The sequence below is a fragment of the Zosterops lateralis genome, assembly GCF_965231275.1.
Source record: "Zosterops lateralis genome assembly, chromosome: 4".
Classification (NCBI taxonomy): domain Eukaryota; kingdom Metazoa; phylum Chordata; class Aves; order Passeriformes; family Zosteropidae; genus Zosterops; species Zosterops lateralis.
Genome location: NC_139765.1, coordinates 29890738 through 29918536, shown reverse-complemented (window position 1 = coordinate 29918536; position 27799 = coordinate 29890738).

Here is a 27799-nt window from a genome sequence, read left to right as displayed (position 1 = left end):
TTTCTGAAATGTCTTATAAAGCTTATGCATGTAGCTATATATGTAGTATATAGCTTTTCATTACATCAGCTTTTGCTTCCTTTGATAAAAAGGAAGATTGATTTTAAAAAGTGCTACTGTATTGACTGCATTTTAGCTCTTTATGTCTGCTTTGTGACCAGACTGTTGTCTGTTAGCCCACTCAGCTTTACCTGCACAGTTGAGGGCTGTGCCCTCTCTGCAGAAACATCCACTAGTGAGTGACTGCACCCAGCACCTTGCTGACATGGTCATTCAGTCCAACAGCATAGATCAAACCCTCCCACTGCAGAGTCACCAAGGAAGATTAGTACTGGAAATTATTTAAAACTGTGTCATGGGGGATAAAAGCTGTGCATGTCTGCATCAAGCAGGGAGGCAGGCGAGGAGCCTGTGTGTGCTTATGCTCAAATGACACTGAAAGCACAGGTTGCCCAGCTGAGCCACTTTTAATTCATGCTTGAGCAACTTTTTGTAGGCACTGGTGAAGTTTAGTGACACACAATAATAAGGCAATTGTGGCAACATGCCTCCTTTGCTCAAAACCCATAACATTATTTGTTGACTCAAAGTTTACATTTTGTTTCAGCTCACTGCATGTGAGACTTGGAAACCTTGGCTGAAACCTCCAGTTTTGTCTATACAGAGAGCAGAGTTTAATTTGAACAGTTTGTCAAGCCAGTAAAAGATCTGGTGGGCCATGGATGACTCAAGAATGACTTCTTTGCGTTTGATTCACTCTAGATTTCAATCAGCACAATCTTTGCCAAGCCCAGGGCTTTGGTTCTGAGACAGTGAGATACAGCATATTGGCAAAGAAAGCATTTGTAATTACAAATCAGTGTTTGGAGGCTCTTCTCCAGTGTCATGACACATTTTCTAATGTCATCATTTTGGAAGTCTGTACTGTGAGTGTTTTCCATTTGTTTCTGCAGGAAAGATGGGTTTCTGCTAAATTTTAAGATGTTGGCTATTTATAAGTCAGGCAGTGAAATAAGGCATTGTTACAATGCTAAATGTTAACAGCTCTTCTAACTCATTTCCCTGCAGTTGGGACTAAAATTAAGCAGTTAATGACTCTACCCATAGCTTAGGAATACCTCTACAGAAATACATGCTCCGTCCTGAACCCTTACCACAACACCCTAATTAACTAGCTAGCACAGTAGCAAACATTCCAGCTGCCTGTGAGATTGCAGCACAATATGGAGTTTCTAGTAGTCAAACAAAGTAGAAAAATATTAATCTCTCTTCAGAGCAAGCATTAGAAATTCCCTGGAAAAACTTAAGAAAAAAGTTATCTAAGAAGCAAAAAAATACCAGGTTTGCCAGAGCTATGTAACTAAAATATGGCATCTCTTCTAACATGGTGAGAATGGATTCCTTTCCTGTCAACTTCTTACTAAAAATATTGATGTTAGAAAAAATTTTACCTTTTAGTGTGTACTGTCAGACAGGAGTGCTGTAAATATATACCCAGGAGAATACACCTGACAGGAGTAACTTAGTTCCATAACCAGCACAGATACACCTTGAGGCCTTTTCCAAATCCTTGTCCATTTTCACATCTGTAAAATGAAGATAGATCTCAGTCTTCTTTGCCTTACATGGCTACAAAGATTAGGCAGATATCAGAGCACTTCACCTTCTATTGGGGTAAAACAGCAAACAGGCTCTTTTCCTGGGACTAGAAAAACGCTTAGAAGGGCCCGAGGCAAAACAAAATGAAGCATCTACAAAAACCTTCCACCCCTCACATATCACTGGAGGCTCCTCCAGCAAGGGAAGGAAGGTAATTACATACTCTCAGGTGCCCTCCACTGTGGAGTTAAACTGTCATGTGCTGTCCTACCCCTAAAATAAAAAGTTGGGGTAAAACTCATTTTCCTTCTTTAAGATTAATAACCCTGCCAGAGAGGTCCCAAAGGTTTGCTTGACACAGATTAAGCAAATATATATATATATATATATATATATATATATATATATGAAAAATACATTACTTTTAAAAATTAGGATAATGAAAACTCCTATTCTATGCAGTCAAGAAACAGGAGAGGAAAAATCTCTCATATTGCTTTTGTATTTGCCCGGCTGGTGACAACAGTCATGTTTTAGCTGTTCAGCTCATAGCAAGAGAGCACTCTGTACAGAAGCCGATTAACTTGCAGATGCCTCATAATAGTTTGCAGGTAAATGCTAAATACAACAGCAACTTTACAAATACAGCAACATAGGAATGGAGTAGTTAAGGAACTCAATTCCTTTTTTTTCCCTGTAAGTCACTGGCAGACAAGCACAAAACAGTTTCCCTAAATTCACTTCCAGCCTGAGGTTAAACCAGCCAGCTGCAGGCATTTGCCATGTATGCATGAGTATGCATGTAGGTTCGTGGAAGTTAGATGACTTGCATAGAGCCACTGAGCCTCCTAGTAGCAGGACTTAAAAAAGGACATATTTGCAGTTCCATACCCTAATAGACCACGACTGGCCAACAGATCAAATGTCTACCATATTGGAGCCTGCTTCTCTTTTAGATGGAAATGTTAGGGAAAGGTTTAGCAGAAACAGTCAAGTATTTGTCCTTTGGCAAGTAAAAAATAAAGAAATTTCTTCCTTTTCCTTCATATAAACTGTGGTCTGAAGATTTTTTTTATTTGTACTGCAATCACACTAAGTTCCATACACAAACCAGATGGATAAGACTCCTGGGATTTTAGATCCCAGTCAATAGAAACTAATTGAAACAATGTGTGCTAGGAAACAGGGTGCAATTCTACATTGCAATGGGTCCTTTGCATATCTTGTAGCTTCGTGCGCACAGCAGCATTATCCTTTCTCGATATTAACAGGTACAACCTTCCACATAAAGAGTGTTTCCTAAGTTCAATTTGAACTTTCACTGCTCTTTTTAATGATAGAGCATTTAGGAGATGAGTGACTTGCTCTTTAGGAACTCAAGTGATCTTCTGGTTTCCATGAATAACTTTAGAAGAAATGCCACTCTATTAGAGGAAATCTGAACATGTGTGACTCTTACTGTACATGAAAGTGTTTGTTGTACAACTGGATGGGCACCACGCCAGCCAAACTCATTTATCAGGCTGTCAACACCTGACTTTTTCTGCAGTGACCTATGTGGAAAATTCTCTTACAAGCAGCTGTTCAGATCATAGGCAGTCAACAGGTTGTCTTAAACCCCTTTTCAATTGTGCATAAATATTTGTGAATTTCTAGTTTCATCTGCAAGATAAACATGAACACGATGTTCTTTTGATTTGCATTTATGATTTGTTTTATATTTTCTATTTGCAGAAACTCTCCTGGACCTCCTACCTCCACTGCCAAAACCAGACTTTTAGTTCACTGACCTTTTTCATCTGATGTTTTTGTTAGGATGTGAATCCTGCATATAGAACTGAACTGTCTTTTCTACTTGTGCATTTTTTTTTCCTAAGTGGTTCATCAGCAGATGTGAAAAGATGGTTCAGAATCATGTCACAAAAGCTCAGCAACGGGTACTGTGAATGTGATGAAGACTTGTATTTCACAAAACTGAATTACTATTCTGTTATGTAAAGCAGTGTCCTTTCCAAAAGCACTGAAAATAAACATACTGAAAGTGCCAGAGTGACTTAGGACCCTACTCTTTTGGACCTTCAAGAAGACTTGGAACTTAGGCTACAGGCCAAATTAGTTATACATTCCCTAATTCCTTTGCATAAAAATTCCTTCTGAACAAATTTAGGCCTTGGGAGCTGCCAAAAGAAATAAGATATTGACTGCTGTAGCTAAAATTTCCTGAATAAATCCCTAGATGGCCATGTGTAGAATTCATCATGCTGGATTAGATCCGTGAAGAGAAGTCCTGAGCTGGTCAGCAAAGACACTATTGACCTGGTTTTGATGTCACCTCCAGGATGAAATGCACATCTAGTTCATTGTGCGTACTCTAAAATGTTACTTACCACTTCTCTTCCTTGAATTCAGAGGGAGCTAATTTCGAGATATCAACCAACACTTGATGAGCTAAATCCCCCTTTCAACTCAGTTTTGGAACTAGGATTTAAGCGTAAAGCTTTATGTAAATCTTTTTGAGAATTCATCTGGTAATTTTTTTGCAGTCCAGCATAGACTCTTAACACTTTATATAGCTAACTTGGCATATAGGCAATTTTAATAACAGCAACACCTAAATGTCATTCAGCAGTGTGTTGGTAATTCTCCAAAAGCTTCACCAGAAGTATCAATTCTTCTTTTTAAAGGTGAAAGCAGAGATGCAGACATATTCTTCATACTACCTGGCAGTAATACTTGGCTATCTGGCTGATAAATAAGAACTCCTCTGGGAGCAATTTACAGCCATTCCTTAAGTTAGCCATATTTAATCACATTTTGGAAGAAGATACTGTTTGTGGAATTAACTGTGCATGCAATGAGCCTTGAGAGAATACATTTGAGTTTGCAGAGCTCTAGCAGTCCTCAGATCGGATTAGACTGTATCACACATTAATGTTTGATGGATGATCTGCATTAACTTTTTCCTCCTAATGTGACATTTGCTTTTCTGCCAAGAGACATCCTCTTCATTCTTTTATTCATGCACAAAGATTATACAACATTCAGTATTTTATACTGCTTACTCTTCCTTACCATTTCAAGTGAGCCCCGTGACTGTAGTCCAGTGCATGGAACATTCCTTCACAAAATGTGGGGGCTGGTTTTATTTGTTTATCCTTTCCTTTACCCATTTCCAGAAAAATGTCAACCCTGACATTCTGTATTTTTTAGTTCTTTGTGGTCTCAAAATTATGGATTGCAAGCTTAGTCAGAGCTATTATTGAGGGTGAAGTTAATCAAATACAAATGCTTATAAACCAGAGTTTTAAATGCTACAAGCAAAAACATTTTTCCACTTTTTTCAGAGCTCATTCTGTTCCATATAAACACATTTCTATGGCCTATTCTTATGCCATCAAAATGTTTCTGACTCTATGTCATGCAAAGGTGTAGCAAATGCTAGTGGGAAGAAGGTTCAGTTCTGGGTGACTTCAAGAAAGTCAAAATCTACCCAGGCTGCAATTCTCTCAGTGACATATAGAGGGGTATAAGAATAAACTCCACAGAGTCCTGTTCATTCTTGTCCATATCGATTGCACAGAAGACCTCTATCAAATGGATTAATCTCAATAGACACAATTTTGTGAATTCAATTAGAAAAGGTACTGTTTCACAATGAATTGATGTTCATATCATAAAAAAATCACAGTCCCATGAAGGAGGTGAAGGCAATGCAACCAGAAAGGTCAATCCAGCTACACATCTACCATGGGAGCCATAGAGATGAAACTAGGGGAATACTGAAGAAATTCAGTAGATCTCCCAGAATAACTGACACTGCTTGTATCAATTAATAACCATCCTCAGTTTTGTCACTGTCCTGTTCAAGAAGTCCTATAGGGTATAAATTCCCCAAAGTTCTATTCTAAGGAACACAAAGAACACATATACCTCTACCATAAGAAATATATTGTTTAAATCAAAAGCTAATTTTTTAATTCCTGTTCAAACAAAAGAAGACCAATTTCTGGCTGCTTCTGCAACTGTTTTGCTGCCCAAAATAGCTGTGAGTGCAATATATGGCTTGGTGTATGTATATAACACATACATATATATATATGTGTGTGTGTGTGTATACACAAACTGTTTAAAGGCCTAGAAAACCTCAGGATACAATATCACATTAAAATGAATTTAAAATTTCAGGCACCCATGAGCAGTTTCATATTTGTACACTTTGTGTTCATAGACTTGGCCAACATGCAGACATTCCTTTCAATTCCTTCCATTCACCCACATTTTACTCATGCTAAAAAATGGTATTTTGTTTCACATCCATAATAATACACTTTCTGTTAAAATTATAAAAAGACAAAAAATTCCAAATCATAATTTCTTTTCAAAAACCCAGTTTTTAAACTTTCTAAGTTACAGAATTAAATACGCTAAATTTCCATTATTTTCCTTTTTAAATGGGAAAATCTTTGAGCAAAAATTATTACCTTCATGCCTCCTAAAACAGCATTTTTGGGCAGTTCCACTATTCACAAAAATGACCATAGCCTACAAGTTAACAGCCCATACACAGGATTGCCACAGTCTATTTTTGCATCCAGAAAAAAGAGAACAGTCACAAAACTGTTAAATCAAATATAACAATATCTGACATAATAGGGGGAAAAAAAGCATGTTTGCATTATTTCTTCACATTTATCCCAAAATAAGTGCTTGTAAAGAATGAACATACTATTAGGAAATGTAATACATAAAGCTTTTTTAAAACCTGATATTGAGTTAAGAGATTGTGCAGCGAAATCATCGGCAAAGTTTTTCTAACCAGGAGCTTTAGTAAAATAAAAATATAATACAAGCATAGCAATCAATTAAATTATAGCAAGGGATAGTGCAGGAGAACCCATAAACTTGAAATTATTTTTGTTCTTTGTGAGAAAGAAGTTCATGGGAATATCCTCCAGCTTTGTTGTTGAGGAGTTTGGATTGCTTTGAACACAATGTGTTGCATACAATGTGCACATACAACACACTGTGTATGATCATTCATATTCATGCTGATATCTCTTACAAAAATGCAGCCCCTGTGCTCAAGCTATGGGATAGTGGTGTCAGTATTACTAAGACTTGCTCCTGTTCCTTGCTACAGTTAAGCCAATATATTATCAGTTAGGATAAAAGCCTCTTCAGTGCCTAATAAACAAGGCTGAGTTTTAGAAAAATACCATAGCTTTCAATTTGAGGAGGAACTTTTACTGCCTTGTGAGAAAGTATTCCTCTAGGCTATTTCTTCAGCTGCACTATAGGTTTGTATTTGTTTCATAATATGAAAGTAAAAGATTGGAGTTATTATTAAACATAAAAGATGGAGGCTACACACATCTGTACTTACCACATGGAGGTTTTAAATCCTCTCAAAAAATAGCATGCTTTGTTCCTTTCACACTACAGGAAGTTCAGTAATTGGCATGTTGTTGGTAGCAGCTGTCATGTTAACCAGAAGTTTTAAAATTAGACTAGATAGGAAAATAAAACTGACATAAAGAAGATACCTTGAACCTGGAAGGAGATATGGACTCTGTGATCTGTAACCCATTGTTAATGATTGAAAGGACATAATTTTTAAAATGAGAGCACTGCAAAGGATTTGAATGTTCTATTGCTGCAAGACATGTCATAGACACTGAGTATAACCATGACTATTTTAATTCTTCTGACCTCAGTGACCCATCCAAGTATCACTGAAGAGGACATCTCTGAGGATGTTCTCACCTTCATCATGTGCCCAGTCTCTCACAGAACGCACTGGCATGATTTCCTTCCTACAGCAATGTCCAGTTTGTTTTTCCAAGCTGCCTCTTCTCAGATTGCAGTAACTGACAAATCTTGCCCTGGGTAATTTTGCTTGCTGGATATGCTCTCTCCAGGACAGTTTTCACTAGGAACCTTTCCAAGGATGTGTCACCCTGAGTTTGCCTTGGATGTAGATGTTAGGTAACTATATAAATCACACAACCACAGCTGCTTATTCCTATATCAGATTAATGAACACTGTGCACCGTATCAGAGCCCTATCAATTAAAAATAAAGGAGAACTTGATCAACAGGATAATCATAAAACAGAAATTTTTTCAGTGTCATAAAAGGGCAATTAGGAGAAAAATGATCCATGTTTTTAAGTAAGCAAAGAGAAAAGAATTTGAGCAATCTGTATGATTAGAGCGCCAGTTCCAAACCCACATGGGCAGACTGGTACAAATCTCTCTATGAATATCAGTGAGTGATTGAAACCTGCCTCACAGACAAAGATGTAAAATGTAAGATTTCCCTTACTACAAAACTGTACTCTTTTAATAAACTAAGTTAATTTTAATATGTACCTTACACTTAAAGAATAGTTCTATTCACATTTTTATCCACAAGTAAACCAGTAGTAAAGTTTTCCAGAGTCCTTATCATTGGCAAACTGTTTTTTCTTCTTATTTGTGCTGTACAATTACCTTTTTTTTTTAATACCATATCAGCTGAAGAGTCAGGACTTCAAATATGGAATGGGTTTTCAGCCTGAATAATTTCACTGATCAATTTATGGTCAGCCTCACATGGATTACCACAGTACAGCTGAAAGAAAAGAGTGAACAGGAGCACAAGTACAGGAATAACTGGTTCACCATTTAGATGAGAGCTGAAGGTGGATAAACATGTTTCTAGTGGTCTGGCTGTAGGCTAATGACAAAAGACCTTGTTCCCCTCTGCCCCTCTTTCTGTCATGCCAATGAAAGTATTTGTGGGGTTACACTGAGCAGCAGTTCATAGAGCTGATCTGCATCAGGAGTAACACTTTCACCCTGGCAGGGGTTTTAGCACCACCAGGAAGGTGAAGCACTCCCATAAAACTGTGCTTCCATCAACATCCCTGTCTCATCAAATCATGCCCTCATTTCTGTGCATCAATGGACTCTAAGGTCACATTTCACTACTTATCTTTAATGTGCATCATAAATAAATTGGAATCAATATTATGGTAAAAAATAGCTAACTGAGGAATGACATCCTCCATCCACAGAACAAGTTTAATGTCTCCTGTAGACATGTCCAGTCTTTACTTCCCTTGCGAAATCACCAGTACAAATACTGTTCATAAACAAGCTGTGGTAATGTCACAAGTGGTAGTGAGCTTATTTACCCTCGGTACTTAAAAGCCAGTTTAAAGCTACATGTTCACTTTGAGCAGTATTGAGCAGACAAATGCTAGGCACTGCATTTTAGTTATTAATTTAAACTGCTGACAATCAGCTGAGTCTCCAGGAGTGAAAATATCCTAGTTACATCAACACATTCCTAATTCAGTTCAGTGTACCATGGTTAGTTTGCTTGTAAGGGGAAAGAAATTAAGTTTGCTGAATTACTATGAATTTAGTACAACTGGTCCATTGATGATGCCCCTAGGGGGCAAAGAGAGATCATCAAAACTAGAATGACAATGCAGAATGTGTGTAGTGGAAATCCATCAAGGACTATCTGTCCACCAGTCTGTGTTATTAACTGGACTTTGGAACTGAAATAAGAAATTAATTATTTTCTAGGCAATGATAAGATAGAGAATCATAAGCAAATCTAAATTTAATCTTTCCACTAATTATCTTTGTTTTTAAAGGGGAAAATCCTCCATTTACTTAACAATCTCCATTTGTTATTTCACACTCAACTCTACATTTCTTTCAAAGTCCTATGGCTAGTTATAAATACAGCACTTCAGGTTCTCAGTACTAAGACTTCTTCAAACCTCTAAATCTCCTGATTTTTACATCAAAGGACAAAGGCTGTCCTTCTGTCTCATGCTGACACCTCAGTTTCATGAATCAGGGGATTTTGGCTGTGTAATTCTTCTCTGCCCTCTCTGTCAGTCATTTGTTTTGCTTAGCATTGGTGCTCTTCCCTACCCCACATGCAATGACACAATTATTTGCATAGGGTTTCCAGAGGTACATTGAGCTAAACTAATACGTCCCTGAAACTATGAGCAGGAGGTCATGCTTCTGCTGTTTATCTCCTACTAGTTCTGGTACTCACCAGACCCTCCTTAGAGATAATTTAGTGTGCTAAAATGGCACAGTGAAAAACAAGGTTGGATAGTTTTTTGCTGATAGTTTTCTGCTGCTCTACCTAGTGAGCTACATCTGCTCAGGAAAACTTTGACAAATATTGAAACTGTTGTCCAGGAGCAGGAGAGAGCCAGTGCAAAGCACAGATCAGCTCAGGGAAGAAGTCCAAAACATTTCCCCTTCCAGACGTAAGCTGGTACCTTCTGATCCCTTTTCGTTTGCATTATTTTTAACCTTATCTGGTTGCCTGATCCAGTTCACAAAGCCCCTAACAGTTGCGTCAACAACTGAGTGACAGCCTGAGTGTAGAATTTCTTCCATCAGTATCTCTCTAAAGGCCACATGATGTCTGAGCAGTATTTTGCTTCAGACATGTTTATTAAGTTTGTTTTAATCAGACCATGTATGGAGGTGTTACCAGACATGAAAGATGAGAATCTGGCACATTCAGCTTTTATAAAGGTTCTTCTAGTCCACCCTGCTCTACCACAACAGGAAAAATAATATCATGTTTGGTGGGCAGCTGTGGTATATTCCACAAACACCTTTGTTCTTGTGTCCATCTTCTTACCAGGGTTAGCCTCCACAGAAACCAGACATAAGCTTGCACGCCTCATTATCCCTAATAAAGCCTCATAACTACTCACTACAGATATAAAGGATTTGCACTGAAGCTGCTAAGAAAATTCAGAGTTCATCTCATGAATCTTTTCAGAATAAGGTAAATCTGATCAGCAAGAGATAAATTACCATTAAGCTGGCTCCTATACTTGTTTGAAAGCTACTTAGCTCCAGGAATGCATTTCAGAAAAGCACTTCCAGCTATCAGATAATTATATATAGTGATAGGCTGCATTTTATAGTAGCAAGGTAAGTTTGATAGTGTACTTTGGTTGATCATCAAAGCTGCAGAATAACAGGGGTACATTCACCTGAGTAGGATCTTCTGTTACTACAAGAGTTCAGAAGAGGATGCTTAAGACAAAGTGCAGCTGAGTTTGAGTGGCAACTCAACTGACATTTAGGAAAATGCCTCAAATACCAGCCATCAGGACCTCAGTTATACATTCTGCAAAATCTTTCTCTCTATTATATTTTATCAGCTTTGTGTGATGGCTAGACAAAGAGGTTCATAACTTCACACTGACATGTAGTTAACTATTAGAGTGCTGTCTGTGACATTCATTAATCTGTTTCCAAATGCAGCAAAAGGTTTCTTTACCTCACTGATGCACCTTGCTCAGTGTTGGGAAAATTCCAGGTTAGTCTGGAAGACACTAGGAATTTGCATTCCCAGGAGATAAAGCCCTGGACCATGGATCATGGACCCCGTGTATTTAGCAGAATCAAATCTCTACTCAGGACTTCTAAACTACCCATCTCCCATCAAGCTGCAACATGCTGACAGTGGCAAGTAGAATTTTCTTCTTTCAAAAGCAGCAGGAGAGCAAGAAAATGAAATAAAAGGTGAAGTTCCCTACAGATACAATTACAGCAGTTTGATTCATCTCCAACCTGTGAAAGCAGAGCAAAACTAAATATACAGAAGCCATCTTCTCTTAAAAACCTTAATGCACTAAAAGATTAGTAGATCTTCTTACTGTAAAGCCTGTAATTTCATTTCTTGAAAGTATTCCCACTTAAACATTTATTGCCACAAGTGTAAAGATCTCTGTGAGATTAATGTGGATATATTTTTGAAAGGAAGAACAAATGTCCTGCATCCGAGATTGTCAAGCAGACAGTCACAGTTTAATCTAAGTTCTATTGCTACATTTTTCCCATTTCAACTTCTCTGACATGCAAAAAATAAGCATACTTGGAACTACAGTCAGTCAAAGTCACTTGAAAAAGTCAGGCTGTGTACTCCAACACACTTTACAAATTGATCCTTTCTAAAGCAAGGTAGGACTGGCAATATGAGTCATTTGGTGACCTACAAATTCTCAAGCAAGGCTGATTGCTGCAGAAGTTTCAGAAAAACGTTAGTAAAACATTTGAAAAGTAAACTAAAAAAATAAAAAAGAAGTGGCACCCTACACTGAGACTGAGTCATCCTGATCTCTGACTGCCCAGCTCAGAGGGCACAGCAACAGCTGAGGTGCAGCTGTCACTCAACAAAGTGATCAAAATGCGGATTGATAGCAGACCCTATGTGACACTTACACTTTATCCTTTCAGGGTTTCACAGATTTTAATGCTCATGTTTGTGGGATTTCTGAGAAGCTAAGAATATTATCAGATATTCATTCCAACTGAGAGATAAATATCCATATCTATATATCTATATCTATCTACATAGATATATCTATATATACTTAGATATAGATATAAATAGAGATATTGATATGGCTATTTTGCTTCCAGGTCTGCTTTGTCTTTCAGAGGGAAGTGCTGATCCTCTCCTTTCCTGTCCTTAACCCACCCCTGCTTTAGCTCCTTTTAAGCAATAAAGCCAGTCCAATAAGCCTCCTTTCTGCTTAGTGCTTCTGTGAACATTTTAGTTAGACTTGCAAATAGTGCTAAACATGATCCTTCACTCTCACAAGACTCTTCCTCACTAAATTACTGAGATTCACCCAGCTAACTTTTTCTTCAGCAGAATTCCAACACAGCCATAGTAGCCAAATGATCCTGACAAAACAGTAGCAAACCCTTCCTCTAAGCAGTGTAAAATTCTCAGTCACAGCCACCCAAACAAAAAAAAAAAGAGCATGACCAAAAAGATATAGCTAAAAAGGAGCCCAACATCCACCTAATAACTGTAAGGAATGGTATCTAGAAAATGCATGACTTGGATCAGACATCTCTATGGCTAAGAGATCAAGAAGCAAGAAAGTATTTTATACTTTTTAGCCCAGACTAGAAAAGGACATTCCTAACAGTAGAGTTGCTATTTTCCGCTCTTTGATCCTACAAACAGCATCCAGTGGGATGATGGAGTTTAAAAACTGTGGCTGCTGCTCTCTACTATCCCAGTTCACAGTATTCTGGCACTGGCAAGCACTATGTGCAGAAGCAGGAGCAGAGGCTGGATACAAAAACAAACTTTCAGAGTTTACAGTTTTTCCCTTCCTGTGATTTAAAAAGAAACTCAGGAAAGTGCACCTTTATTTGTTGTTGCCTATCAACAAACCCTACTTTTTTATCATATAGTACAATATCTCTGTGGTAACTCCAGAGAAAATTCACAGTTGTTCTCAGTAAAAATATATTTGGGTTTTTTTGGTCTATGTAGCCACTGAAATTAACCAGGTATGTTCTGGACTTTTCATCCAATTGCCACCGAAGAATTAGCAATCATACATGGAGAGATTGTTAAAACTTTTTAGCATAGGCTTCAGTTTTGCTTTGTCAGAGATTTGCAAAACTCTTCTGAAAATCATATTAGTCCTGCTTTGACTGGATATAATGATGTTTTCACAAGCACAAGTTTTAGATAGACAAAGAGATAAAAATGTAAGGTCACTTAAGTGAGGCAATCTGAGCTGGAATGTACATTTTGAATTAACAAATCTGTAGATTTTGTACACAGCTTTCCCCTCAGCTCTGCACAGCCCTTCAAACAGAAAATATCAGCTGGTGACTGAAGCACAGACCAGAGTCAGTTTTTATTCTTGGCTTGGATACAGATTTGTTGTGTGACCTTGATCAAGCAGTTTAACCTCTGCATTTCCTTATTTGTAAACAAGAATAATCACCATCCCTGACCTCACAGGCTTAATTCATGAATACTTGTAAAGAGCCTTGAGATCCTTGCCTGGATGTTGCTATAGGAACAAGAAGCAAACCTACAATACAATTGTGTATGATGCTTTCATGATCCCAGTCACAGCAGTACTCAAGCACTTCAGCCTTTCATTTTAATTTGTAGTTACATACTATTACTAGGAGTGAAATAGCTGCAATGTTCTATTTCATCCAATTTTGGAGCTGGGGAAATGAAGTACAGACAATAAGTTGACCTCAAAATTGTGCTTTGGTTTAACTTTCAAATTCAGTCTATACATGAGGTGGATATAGAGAAGACTGAGGAAAGGAGACTCAGACCTACATTTCCCTTAATGTGGGTCCAAGTGTGCACATGTACAGATCATATAGGCAGGGTGGCCAGGCTGCATTTAGCTGGACATCAAAACTTATCCCATCTGCCTTTTTTGCAGGATAGCTGCTAAGCACTTCTTAATAGACTTAACACATACATTGCAAAAGCAATGATAGGTGTTTTAGACCGGCTAGGAGACCCACGCACACTTATCAAAAGGTAACGACATGGCTTCATAGAAACAGGTGAGTGATCAATCAGTAGTCCAGTTCACTTGGGCATACCATAGGCACAAACATGGGAGACTTCCCACTCTGGGTCAGTCAGTGGCATAATTCACACTGACAGCAGCCAGTGAAGGTTTAGTGACTAAATGACCAACTCAGAATCAAAGAAGGAAAACTGCAGCAGGTCTGTTATATATCACATTAATCCTCTGCCCAATCAGACTATTTTTCTCCTGCACATGTGGAACTTCCATGAGTGTCACTGGGATCTGTGAATTAACACGTGCATTTTTATGTTACATTTTCTTTTATGTGTTGACATTTGTGATAAGATTTCTGCAATAAAGTTTATTTACTGACAGGCTTCCTTTGTTACTTCTTCAACAGTCACCAACATTGCAGGCAGACAGTTTAATCACAACACTGCAGGTTGGAAAGTGCTGAAATATCTGTGCTCTAAGCCTGCTTTAGAATCTACTAAAAGGGTACGTGGCTAAATCATAATATGGCTTAATCTACTGACATAAAAGCCAGTATAGAATTTATATGGTGAAAGGATGATTAAGTGTAAAAGAATTTATACAGCAAATAATTTCAACTGATGCAGATTCAGCCACTCGCTCACCATCAAGATGCACAGGACTGCATCTGCTGCTACAGGAGTCAAATTTGAAGAGATAGCCTATGTCATTAGGTTGTATCACAGTCAGCAAGTGCTCACTATGGCTGAAAAAGAGTTTCTGAATCAAGATAATCATAAAGTACAAGATTATGAAGTTAAACCTTATCACATGCCTAGATGTTATCCTACCACTGTAGGACATAGGATAATGGAGAGGAAGAAGTAATTTATTCTTAAAAATATATGTTATTATATGTTTATAATGTTTTCTTACAAAGTTTATAGAAAAGTTTTGAACTATCTTCCATTTCATTTTTTTTAAAGAAACTAGGGATTAAACCTCCTTCATAAAGCCTTCATAATATTTTTTCTATAGTCCTGTAACACAAGCATTTGACCTAATGCCCCTTTTTTCTTAGATGAGACAAACAAAACCTTGGCAGCAGTTTCTGGACACCAGTATAACAGCTGGGTTCCCTGTGAACCCAAAGATACACTTTAGAAAAAAGAGTCTATTGAAGACAGTTTTCTTTAAGGCCCTTATGAAAATGCTCATCCTGAATATCCTGATAGTGACATAGAGCACACTAGGTAGACCTTATAAAAAGGTATTTCTGGAAGCCAAACTAAATTCACTAAAGCAGCTCTTAGTATTATATTGACGTTTGCTAACACTAAGGTTTGCACAAAATGATGACCTTCAGTACCTTTGGTAAGGAACAGTGCAAACAACATGTTAGCAGCCAAATCCGGTTTACTAGTATGAGACTTCAGTAGGTTTAGCTGGCAAACTGCTGTGAGTTTGGTGAACACAACTGGGGTACTGCATGAAGTCTCTGTGCTGTGGAGTAGCATTGTATGAATCAACAAACACAGAAATAATCACATAGGTATGACATGTACAGGAGTCACTGTTGGCCATTTTATATCAGGCACTATACCTTTGCTGTCTTTTGTGGCTTGAGTTAGAGTAATCCACAAGCCCAGATTAAAACAGATAACAAAATACTGTTCCTTTAGTTAGGTAGTTTTGACTACTTTCCTCTCACCAAGGGAAAAGCAGGGCAGAATCAGAGATCAGATCTTCTTCATCTGATCCTACATAAGAAAGGAGAAAAAGAGTAAGTGAAAAGAGGCTATAAACTCTCCTGTTGGGATTTTGCTAGGTATTTCTCCCATATTAGCAGTTAAAGGAAAGACCAATGCCCTGGAATTTCATAGCCTGGCTTCCACCACTTCCACTCCTGCTTATACAACCTTTCTATTATCACTACAGGTTGTCTGTGACTGACCTTATGCTTTTAGCATGGGAGAGGACTTCCTTCTTTCCATCTTTTTTTTTTTTTTTCAGGCTGTTTCTAACAAACTCTGAGTACTTGGTCTCTTTGACACTGGTAAGTATCCCATCAATCCTGGTTACAATATTCAGTCAGCTGGAGGTTAGAATAAAAGCAATAACTAATTATAGAAAAGACCTATAAAATGTTATATGCTAATGGTCTCAGATTATCTCAGCTTTTACATGTTCTAGAAGGTAGAAATCTTCATCTCTGCCATGTCCTACTGCCCTTTCTTCGCTCTTTAGGCTTTCTAAAGCCTAGACTCAAGCTCACATTTTTAAAGATTTCATGCAAATTGCTTGTGAAAGCTGCCATATTATCACCTACTTCCCTGGCAAAGCTGCAAAAGTCAGCAAAGCTGTGATTATCACTCCTCACATAGTTAAGATGCAATAGCAGTGCAAATAGCAAAGCAAGGGAATGTTTTAAAGAAAAATATTGTCCATTAAAATTTGACTTACAGTAAGCCAGGCTTTATAGCTTTATAGAAAGAACTGCTGAGAACTGGAGTGCCCTCATGTTCACCAGCAAAGTTACATGTCCATTGGGTGGGGAGGAAGGAAGAGGAAAGGATGGTGGAGATAGGGCAGTGCAAAGCAGCCCTCAGGGAGATAGGGAAGCTGAATGGCACTCTGGTCCTCACAGTGTGTAAATACCCTTTCTTCTTTGGAAATCCAGGGAGAACACGAGCTATTGCTGTTTCCTGCTCTAGAACTGCTCCTCCTTAGCTGAATGGCACAGCTCTTGTGTTTTGCACTGGCAAGAGGTCAGTCATCACATAAGCACTGCCAAGTGTTATAATTACTGTGTTCACATGGTCGCTGGATCTTATTGCCCAGTTATTTCATAACTGAGTGCTAAGTATTGCACCAGCTCCAACCACACAGCTCTCACTGACTTCTAGGGTTCCCTTCACACATAGATCTGTTGGAATCAACATTTTTCATAACTTTATTTACTTGACCTATCAATATTTTGGAGAACATAATGGTGCTTTTGAACGACTGCGTATTTGCCTTGTCTACGCATTGAAGCTGTACTTACACATGTATCTCTTGCAGAATTCATTCATGAGGAAAACCATACAAGTTTACAAGTTAATCATTTCCCTGGATGTCAAAAGCCAGGGCAGATCAGGATGTGCATTTGTGTTGGCAGTGCTGCAAACTGGGCTGTTTTAGTATTAACAGTAAATTTCCTAGCCTCACTAAGACTTTTAATAGGTTTTGCAGACAGTTAACAACTAGCTATGGATATTTGCCGTAAGTAATGCAAAGCACAGAAAAAAAGGTGCAATTATTAAGAAAACAGTAGTTTGAGTTTTGAATTCAACAGAAAGACTCTAGTGCTTTCTTTTAGCTTTATGCTTCCGAGTAAAACAGATATCTCACCTTTGTTAGAAAGAACAGCGATTTCAAGAATCTACTGATCAGCACATTTTATATCCCAAATATTCCAAACCAACACCTAGGAAGATTTTGTTATGGCTGCTAGCTGTAGGATTTGACTGACCACCAGTTCACACCACACAGGTTCTAGCTTCAGCTACATAATCAGTGAGGCCAAGAAGGCAATGTTTAGGAGCATACAGCAGTGTGGAAGAGTATCCTTCAGCTGTTTCACCTCACCATCTGGTACATAAACAAAACCAGCCTTGAACAAGACTGTCAAGTGCGATGACTGACATACTGACACGTATTCTGCCTTCCTGGTTTTGGGGATAGCAACATTTGGAAAGGGGAACATGAACACCTGAGAAAGAAAATTTTTCCCAGAACAAAGACTATTTTTTTCATCCATTTGAGGAAGATAAAAGCAGTGAGATCCATATGGTGAGTCTTGAGACAGCCACTCTCACATCAGTCACTGGTGATAACCAAGAGGAAGAAACCATTCTTCTGGGCTTCTGTTTCACCAGACACTAATACTCTTTGATCATTCCCCTTCTCTCATTTTCTTCTGGTTATAAATTAAGAGATACAAAGCATGTGTAAGCTACATAACATTCTGCCTCTCTTGTCTGTCCCTCTAACTGCCCCTTCTGTCTTCCCAAAATTTTCTTCTTCTGGTTGTTTAAAGAGTGCAAGTAGAAAGTAGGTCAGACAAATGGAGACTGTCAGATGACTAGTTTCAATTTATGGACACGTTGTTGTCTCTGTAGAACCATAGTGTTGTTGTTACAAATCCTTAAAAGTTTGTTTTAGCCTGAAAGGCTATTAGACTTACTTTGTTGGCAAAGGAGAAGGCTTTCTGCGGGAATTTCATCTGATTAAGTCAACAGAACTCTGCCTGCAGAGCACAGCTTCCAAATATTTGGCTTCATTGTTGTGTATTTTATTCTTTACCTTTTCCTGCTCATAATGGAAACACTATGAAATGCCTAAACAATATAACAACTGGGGTTTATTTTCCTTTTTTCCCTTCACCTTTGCCCACACACTCCAACCCCAAAGTCTCAATGAGTCATGTTAGTTCAGAATCATAACCAGCACTGGAAACACATGCTTCATTTCTTGATATGCTCCATATAGCCACATGATAGTGTCCCAGCGTGCGATGAGGAGTGAGCACCACACTGGGTGCTGCTAATGGCAGGGGAGTACCATTTACAGCTCTTTTAACTTCTCCAGCAAAGACACCACCAGTCAGCTACTGTGGCAAATAAAATACTCTGACAGAAGTATGATTGAAGTTGACAACAGTCCCACAGATATCAGCAGAGTTTCCAATAGTGTTGACAGTTTAGTGAATTATGGCAAAGCAAGCAGTATCTGCTCCATTAGTCTTATGGTCTGGTAAGGCCAGAATGACAGTTTTAATGTTTTGTTGTCAAATCACCTGTCAGAACAACTGTTGCCTCTAGACTCCTGTTACATGTGCGAAACATGGTACAGCAAATAACTGTAGGCTGGTGCTTTCTTAGACTGTTTTAATACATATTACAGTAATTAGTTGAGGCAGCAACCTCAAGCAGTGCTTTAACTCAGCAAAACCCTATTCAGATTTATTGGCTTAAACAAAAGAGTTACCCCTTCCTCTTGTTCTCAAAAAAACCTGACAACACAGCAGGGCAGAAGTGCAGAGAAAAGAAAGTTCAGAGGGACCAATAAATATACCAGTGGTAAAATCTTAATACTACTAAAATCCATGGTAGTTTTGCTATGAATTCAGAGAGACCAAAACTCAACTTCATAAGTCCACTTTTGTGTTATTCAGCAAAACAAATAGAAGATATGGTGGTCATCCTTTCTCCCATTCATATGGACGCCCTTCAGTGGTGAGGCTATATGGGAATATACCATTAGATTGGGACCAGAAGTGGGTAGAAGTCTAAATATGAATATTCAATAATCTGGCCCATTCCCTCAGGTCCCTCAGGAAATGTTTTAACTGACAGAATACAGAGCAGCCTTTAGATTGGATGAAACTCAAAGGGAATGGAAAACTGGACTCCTCCCCATCTCTACTGCCCACATTATGCCTACTGTAAAGGATTACATTTCCCACTATTTATTTCCTGTAGATACATTCCTATATTTGAATACATTGTAAAATCATGCCCTAAGAAATAAAGTTTCTTTCTTTTTCCAAGAGGATCCTGAAATGTCAACAGTGGCCACTACTTAGAATTTCTTACTGTAAAAAAATACAACTTTAACTACCATGGGTAGGATCCCTCTGTTTTTATGAATCTGCCTAAACAGGTGGAAGTCGAGTGTCCATTCTCATCAGCTGCAGAGGCACTCAGTAATAGGGTAAGAAGTTCTGTGATATAAATGGGCTGATTCCTCCTATCATAAAATACACTTCTAAAAGGAATGAGATCTCTTGAGGGTAATTCAGCCTTTCTTTTAAAAAATATTCTTAAAGCAAATGTTGCTGTGATTAATCTCATTAACTCTTGGATTCAAGTAATTCATGGATCCAAATAAGACCATGAAAATGAGTGCATTATAACCATATTTTAAAAAATTTTAAAACTGTTCAGCTGCAACTACTTTCCTTTGCAACAGAAACTTTATAAGGGTTTCAGCTCATAAACTCATGGTACATGATAGCTTTTGCATCTTATGCTTTACCATGACACCTGGATATTTCTAGTTTATTGTATCTATGTGTTCAGCATGAAAGTCTCTACAGCACTTGAGGGTATTCTAAAAAACTATTCAGTTATCTCACAGCACTCAGTTCAGAAAACAGGGTTAAGTATAGAAGCCACCAAGAGACTTTCTAAATTCATAAGGGCTTCCTAGGCAGCTAGTTGGATTATTAATCATGTGCCTTCTGAAGCTATTAAACTTTCAGTTGTTAGATTTTCAATACTGTCCATTTAGTGCTTCTTTCCTGAACACAAGTATTTTTACTATTCCAAGGCAACAAATCCAGATGTCTTTAGAAAGTACATTGCTTATGGCAAGAAATTCAGAGAGTGCCACAGACTTAGAGTTAATAGCTGTTGGGGGTTAAGTTTCCTTCTTTTTTGCTTTAAGGAATTTTTTTCCCCATAAGTTACCAAGGAGACTAAGTGTTGAATACTTAAAGAGTACTTAACCAAAACCAAGAGATGGCCAAACCTCTGCCAAAACTAAAGAAGTTTTTTCTTTATCTGTTGTAACTCCAGAAGGGGAGGGGGGAGTAACTGCCTTCTCTGATAACAAGCCAGCTGTTAGAAAACTGGATGGTGTATTGTTTCTTATCTCTGCTCAGTCTTCCACTGCTTCCCAAGCCAGCTGTTAAAACCGGATGGAGTAGTGTTTCTTATCTCTGTTCACTCTTCCACTACCTCCATGAGAACATCTTCTGTTAATGGACCATTAAAGCTCACCAATGGCATGACACATTTCATCATTCTATTGTGAAATGCTCTACCCAGGAAGAAGAAGCCAAACCATTTCCACCTAAATAAAAAAGAGACACAAGTGTCACAAGGCATCCAGTGTTCCCATGGGACTCCCAAAGGAAGACTAGACCCATCTCTGGACTCTTGGCTCCACAGGATCATCTCTGCTTCCAACAGGACCACATCTGCCACTCCAGGAGGGCTGACTTTGGACTGTTTCCAGTGCCCTGACCAACAGGTTGTATTTCTGACTCTGTCAGGGTTTTCTAGGATTCCTTGTTTGTTTGTTTGCTTATTCCTTTGTACTACAACATTTGTATTTTTAATATCCCTAGTAAAGAACTGCTATACCTATTCCCAAAATCTTTACCTGAAAGCCTTTTAATTGAAAATTTATGATAATTTGAAAAAGGAGAGAGAAAGGCTTACATTCCAAAAGAGACTCCAATCTTCCTTGGCAGATACCTGTCTACTCAAACCAAGACAAGAGCTTACTTATTTTGCAGCAGCCACCAGTTCCATACACATAACATCAAAAGTTTATTCCAACCTGTTGGTTCTAACCAGTAATTTTTTTCCAACAGATTGTTTCATATCACTAATATTAGCAATATGACTTTGCTAATACATTCAAAACTTATTTCAATCTTCATCCAGTTTTATGCCATTGGAACTTTGACATCCCTCCATAAAATTTTGGAGACAAAAAAAATCACAAAATATGCCAGCTATATTAGGTAACTTGTAGTGGTGTGTTTTTAGTTTTATTAGTTCCATGTATGAATTTGTTTCACGCTTTCGTGCTGTTTGTATAAGTTATAATGGTTTGTTCCTTGTACTCCCATTTTTAACCGTTCATGGTTTACCCCGGTTGCTGTTATCTGTCAGTCGCCTGTTATGTTACCCCCGGGTCCTGCCAGTCACTTTGGGCCTCCCCCTGTGTCTGGAAAGTTCCAGGGAGACTGTCAAGATTGAGCAGGTCCCTGTTATTCCCTCCTTTGCCTTCTCGATTTGTTCTACTGTCTGTCCTTTATGTACAGAGTCACTCCTGCCATTCCCCTGGTTGGTCCCACACTGTGCCCTTCCCCTTGTTCCTCCCCTGCATTTAAGGTGCTGCACAGAGATGATCTGTGCTCTGATGGGCAGACTCTGGGGGTGAGGTGGTTCCTTGTGGACCTCAATAAACCCCAGGTGCTGTTCACCCATCAGAGTCCTTCCTTCTTTCCTTGTCACCACTCATGCTCTTGTGGCAGCAAAGACCCACAGGATGGGATGGTGTCCCTGGATACCGGACTGCACCTCTCACTGTGGCTGGGGTCAGGGCTGGCCAGGCAAAGCGGGACAAGGGTCCCGAGACACCGTGACCACCACAGTATCTCAAGGTTATAGGAAAAGACTGTGACCACAAGAGAAGCCCATTCTGCTTGGTGCTATCCAGACTAACAGGGCATGCTTACATTTCCAGCAAGGCATGACAATATTGTATCAAGGTATACTCACATAGGTGGCCTGCAGGCAGTTCAGCAGTGAAGCTACAGAACTTGGCACAGACTGCAAAGCCTGCCTGAAAAGCAAACTCAGAAAGTTAATCTGTGCTGAATTCTTTGCTGCTGAATCTATACTGATAAGGGTATTTGACTGATGTTAATTAATTTAATGCTAATTTAAGTATTTCTACATAAGATGGAGTCATAATGTGATTTCTATATAAATATCTCTGTAGTAAGACATGGTATTTTCTTGTGGTTGCCAGAGTTAAAGAAGGGTAATGTCATGAGAAAACAGGGACACGTTGAAGACAGGTGGCTGCCTTAATTTCCTGATGAAAATGGTATCCATCTACAGATAAAAATTGCCTGGCATGAACTACAGTGTATGGCTACAGAAACAGATAATTTCCAAATTTAGTCTCTACATATTTCAGAAGATACATCTGTGGTTTAAGATAGTCCAACACACCTTACTTTCCTTTATCAGCACAGTGTCAGCTTCCTGTCAACTTCACTTTCCCAAATTCACCCTCCCATTTCTTGAGTCTGAAAACCAAAAATAACAGCAACTTAAAAGTTAGCAAAAGCAAGGGTTGCAGTAGTGCTAATGATGGATATTTATTGTCTTTTCAACTCACTTCAAGGGTTATGAAAGCTATATAGAAGAGTTACTTCTCTAAAAGATCGATTTACTAATATTTTCCATCTACTGCCAATTACAACTCTCCTAACATACCTGCACTGCTGACTAAATAAGTCACTTGGAACATGACATCAGACCTTCAGCATCAGGAAGGGATGGCATTAAGCAGCCACTGACCAATAGGTTCAAATATACACAGGAGGTCTCTTACACTGATGTTGTTATACAATCCTCTGAATTTCTCTTTTCCAAACAACCTTCTGATACACTTAACATCAGTATATAGTGGTCAGTTTTTTAGCTCAAGCTGGGAACTGGAAAACAAAAATGACAAAACTTTAAATACACAATCAATTAAAAATATAATTTCTGAGGCTCCTTTGCTTCTTGTTCTTTTGGCAAGTCTTTTAGCTGACTCAAAAAGTGATGACCAACTCTACAACTGGAATAGTAACACCTCGTACTTGAAAAACAAACCATTAAAAAGTAAAACTGAGATCAATTTTAAAGGACAGATTGAAACAATAGCAAGCTCACAAACAACTTGGAAGGGAAAGCAGGTAAAAGAGGACAGAAAAATATCAGAAATTCATGGAATTAACAGTAGGTTGGCTACTTGTGCTGGTTACTTGGTTCTCAAAGGTAGGACAAGCTCTTGGACAAGTCCTATATAGAGAAAACTTGGTAATTAACGTTTGAAAACACAGTTCTAATGTTTAAGTCTAGATGCTAACTTTCCATACCAGGGAACTCAAATCTAGGAGCTCATACTCAAATACACACAGCCAAGTTCTTCATGGTCTGTTGTGCAATCTGCTGTAGACTCCTCTGTACTGCCACAGTAACTCAGTAAGCTGTCTGGGAAGAAACCATCTTATTTGGCCATTAAGTTTTCAAACTTGCTCCTATTACCACAGTCCTAAATCCCACTGACTTTTGCTTGGAACTGGATTCAAAGACCCTAAAAATCAGCTGCAATAAGGCTCAGTCACAAATTAAGCAGATGTGTTTAATTCCCACTCTGAACTGCTGAAGTTACTTAACATGAGATGACCAAGCCATATAAGTTCAAAATAAATACAGGGTGCTTTTAAGTTATTTTATCATTTGAAGCCCTCACTGGTAGTAGAAAGGTATAGAAGCAGGACAGAAGGTAATTATACTGTTAAGAACAACATTCCAAAACAATTAATTTACCTCAAAATCTCAAAACTCATCTCAATCTATGCTCCACCCAGTCTATAATTGTGCTTAAGATTATCATGACACAGGTGTAAGATCTTGCCCTTGTGGAACTCTGTAAGGTTCACATGGACCCACTTCTCAGGCCTGTCCAAAGTCCTCTAGAATCAGCCCTCCAAATCCTGGAAACAGAGATGATCAGCCAGTTGCCTCTTCACCAAAAATATCCACTGTGTATCTAACAGTGTGAAGACTACTTTCTTAACAAGCTCAAAAAACTTAATGCAGGAAGACAGGTTGAAACACTGAAAACTTTAGGCATGGATGAGTTTGACACTTTATTCTGGAACAATAATTAAACAACAAAGAACTCCTAACCTGGAAAAATAACAGCCAGCAGAAGTCTGTGTGCATTCTTGCTCTGTTTCCAATTCCCCTGAGAACAACAAGGGAAAAAAAACTGGGGAAGTTAAAACCATTCCCCCAAGGGTTTTTTTGGCCTGTTGTTATTACAACCAACTTTAGTCAGCTATGGCACAGATTTTTAGAGCTGAAAGAGTCATCTCAGGCTCCCTTTAAAATCAATAAAGAAAACAGGTATTTAACAAGTCATTTATCTGTTTTATTTTAGGCAGTGGCATTGGGATGAGAAAAATTGTGCTGCAAAATGAAAACAACAAGCCCTATAAATGCCTATTTCCCTCTACACGCAATAAATGAAGTCCAGACAAGGAATTGTGTGTTTAGTAAAATGAATCCCACTCACTAAGTCTGTGGCATACCAAAACTCCTCCCAGAGGCCTTTTGTTACAGCTGTTACAATTTCTACCATTTCCAGACTACCAGGCAACAACGGTGTCTTCATGATCTCTAGATATGCAATGGAATCACAGACATTCAAAGCTCTTCCAGGATTTCTAATCCATCAGATCCTGTATGGATCTGAGGGATATACCTTACCATGTATTTATATGTACTCTAAATGATAAACAGGAAAAAAATAGATCAGATAAACTTTTTTTCTTCATTGGGAACATAAACTCCCTCACATTGCAAAGACTTAGGACAAAATCTGAAAGACTGAAAACTGCAAGAAGATAAGTTAAAATATATATATATATTAAGCTGCATTCTTGATCAGAAAATCGTAATACTAGCAACCCAGAATCTACAACACAGCATGAAAAATAACCTTTGGTTGAAGACCTACATCATCTTCCTCATTCCTTTTTTATAGCAGTATTGAACATTGATGAAGGAGAAGATGTGCTGTTAATCCTCCTACTCAGGAGCAGCTACTGATGCCAAGGTGAGCATTGTTCATACCATAAGCTAAGCTTGATAACAGTCTAATATCTGAAAATCCAGCTTTATTTTTTATTTGATAAAAATTCCCCAAAATCAATTGATTTTAAAAAATCTGCTCACACAATACAAATAAAACAGTCACTGTCTGGACAGGGCATGCCATCACAATGCTCTTTTATGCTCCCTCAAACAACTGGTGCCCAGAGCAGATGGAACCAGTATATCTCTGACTCCAACAATTACTATAAATACCTTATCTATCCACCTGAATAGGACCACAAATGACATAATAGTTGCAGAAATTACATAGAATACAAGTGGCGTTCACCATGAGAACCATGTCACTTATACAAAACCAGATCTCTTATTAGATGTCGTTGTAGAACAAAATCTTGTCCATCCTACAACAGACAAAACCATTGCAATTATCAGCACAGCTTCACTGTTTTATAGTAGGCTTTTGAGTACCATGCTCACTTTGCGGCTCCTCATCACCAGAAAGACATTGATGTGGAGTGAATTCAGGCAAAGGCTACCAAGCTGACTGGGAGATAAAGCACCTGATGTACGTAGATGGAAGAATTGTGTTTGTCCAGTCTTTATAAGAGAGGAGTTAGAGAAGACCTAATTGGGTAAGGACGTGAGCAACCTGATCCTTTTGAACCTGCTCTGTGCAAGCAGTTGCACTAGCTGACCTTTCAGAGGTCCCTTCCAACATAATTAATTATATAATTCTATGAAACAAATGAGAAAGCAGGGAGAAGTCTAAATACAGCCTTGAGGAAGCAGTTTCTATGGCTTTAATGCACACTTCCATCAATTCTTGAAGGGTTCTCGGTCAGTTTTCAATACTCAAAAGCACTCTCACCTAGTTGCCTGCCAAATAATGACATGTTAATATAGTTGGGTCTACACGCAGACACTGAGACTGCCCACAAACCTCATCCCCTTTGCAGCAAGCAACGATACAGCTGTCTTAAGGGCAAAGAACTACCTTAACTGCACAGACAACTGAATTAGCCAGGCACACAGCATATCCACAAAACAGGGAGGCTGCTCTTGAATGACCTTTAAAATTTTAGCACTAACCAAAGTTTTTCATGCAAGAGAATCAGCTGCTCTCATGTGCCCCCAGATTCAGGAATAACAATGCCCTAATGAGTGCAGAATGAATAGTTAACACATTTGGCTTCAGGATGAATATTGCACAGCATTACAGACACAGTTACCAAGATCCTCTTGCATGCTATGTATATTTTGCCAATACAATCTGAAGCCATGAAGAAATATGTTGCCAACAGAAACAACCAAATGTAAATGCATTCTGCCAAAAGAACTTGCTAGCTGCACTATGCCAACAGACAGTTTGCCAGCTAGATCTCCTCATGCAGAAAAGGCCATGGATTGCCACTGTCTCTCGGACTCTCTGTCAGATTCCAGTATTAAATGGATGGATTAACATTTCGCAACCAACAAGGTGACATTAGTTATCTTCATAACTGTTTTTAGTCACTAGTAAATACTAGTCAACACGTCAATTTACACCATCAACTGTACTGAACCTTGCAAATACAAGGCTGCAAATATCTGGAACTGCCTAAGTAGATACACCATATATGTGGAATCACTTAAGAACTCTGTGAGGTTTCATACACTGCTGCATCTAGTACTGGCTCACTACTTCACCTTGTACACCCAGACACAGCAGACAAGATCTGAAAGTACCTTTGCATGTTGTGCACTAGTACAAATCAAAAGGACAGATGTTTCGTTCTAACAAAAATGGTAAGTCATTGTTTATGGTTCACATTAGGATTTGACTTTTCCAGTTCCAACAAAACTACCTTGACAGAAAACAAGGTGATGATGAAGGGTATTTGAAAATTCTCTGAAAAATAGGGGTTTATTCATGTTTACTAATCCAATGAATAAGAAACTTTGTGGGGACATACTTAACCTGATTCAATTTCCTATGAGCATTTGAAAGTCTCTCCAAAGAAAAAGAAAAAAAAAAGTATAATCTGGTGATGAACCATAAAAAAGATTCAGACAAGGCATCTGATTTGCCATTTTCCCAAAACATTTAATGTTCAACATTTAACCTATCAGAAATATCTTGAGCTTCTTTTATCTTCAAGAGAAATGATAAACAATTGAAAGTACTTTAAAATTTTTAGTTGAGTTTTTAGAGGGACTTTATTAATGAGCAGGTCTGGGAGAGAAGACATAAATGCTGTCAAATGATTGAGTTAGCAAAAGGAAGTTACAGTTACCTTTGGAATCCATCCTGCAGAAATTATAGTACCTTGAAGAACAATATGTAATAATTTTGGCCACATCTTTTTTAACATTTTCATAGAGAGAGAGAAACAAACTTACAAAGCAAACTTTCAGTCAAAGGTAAATC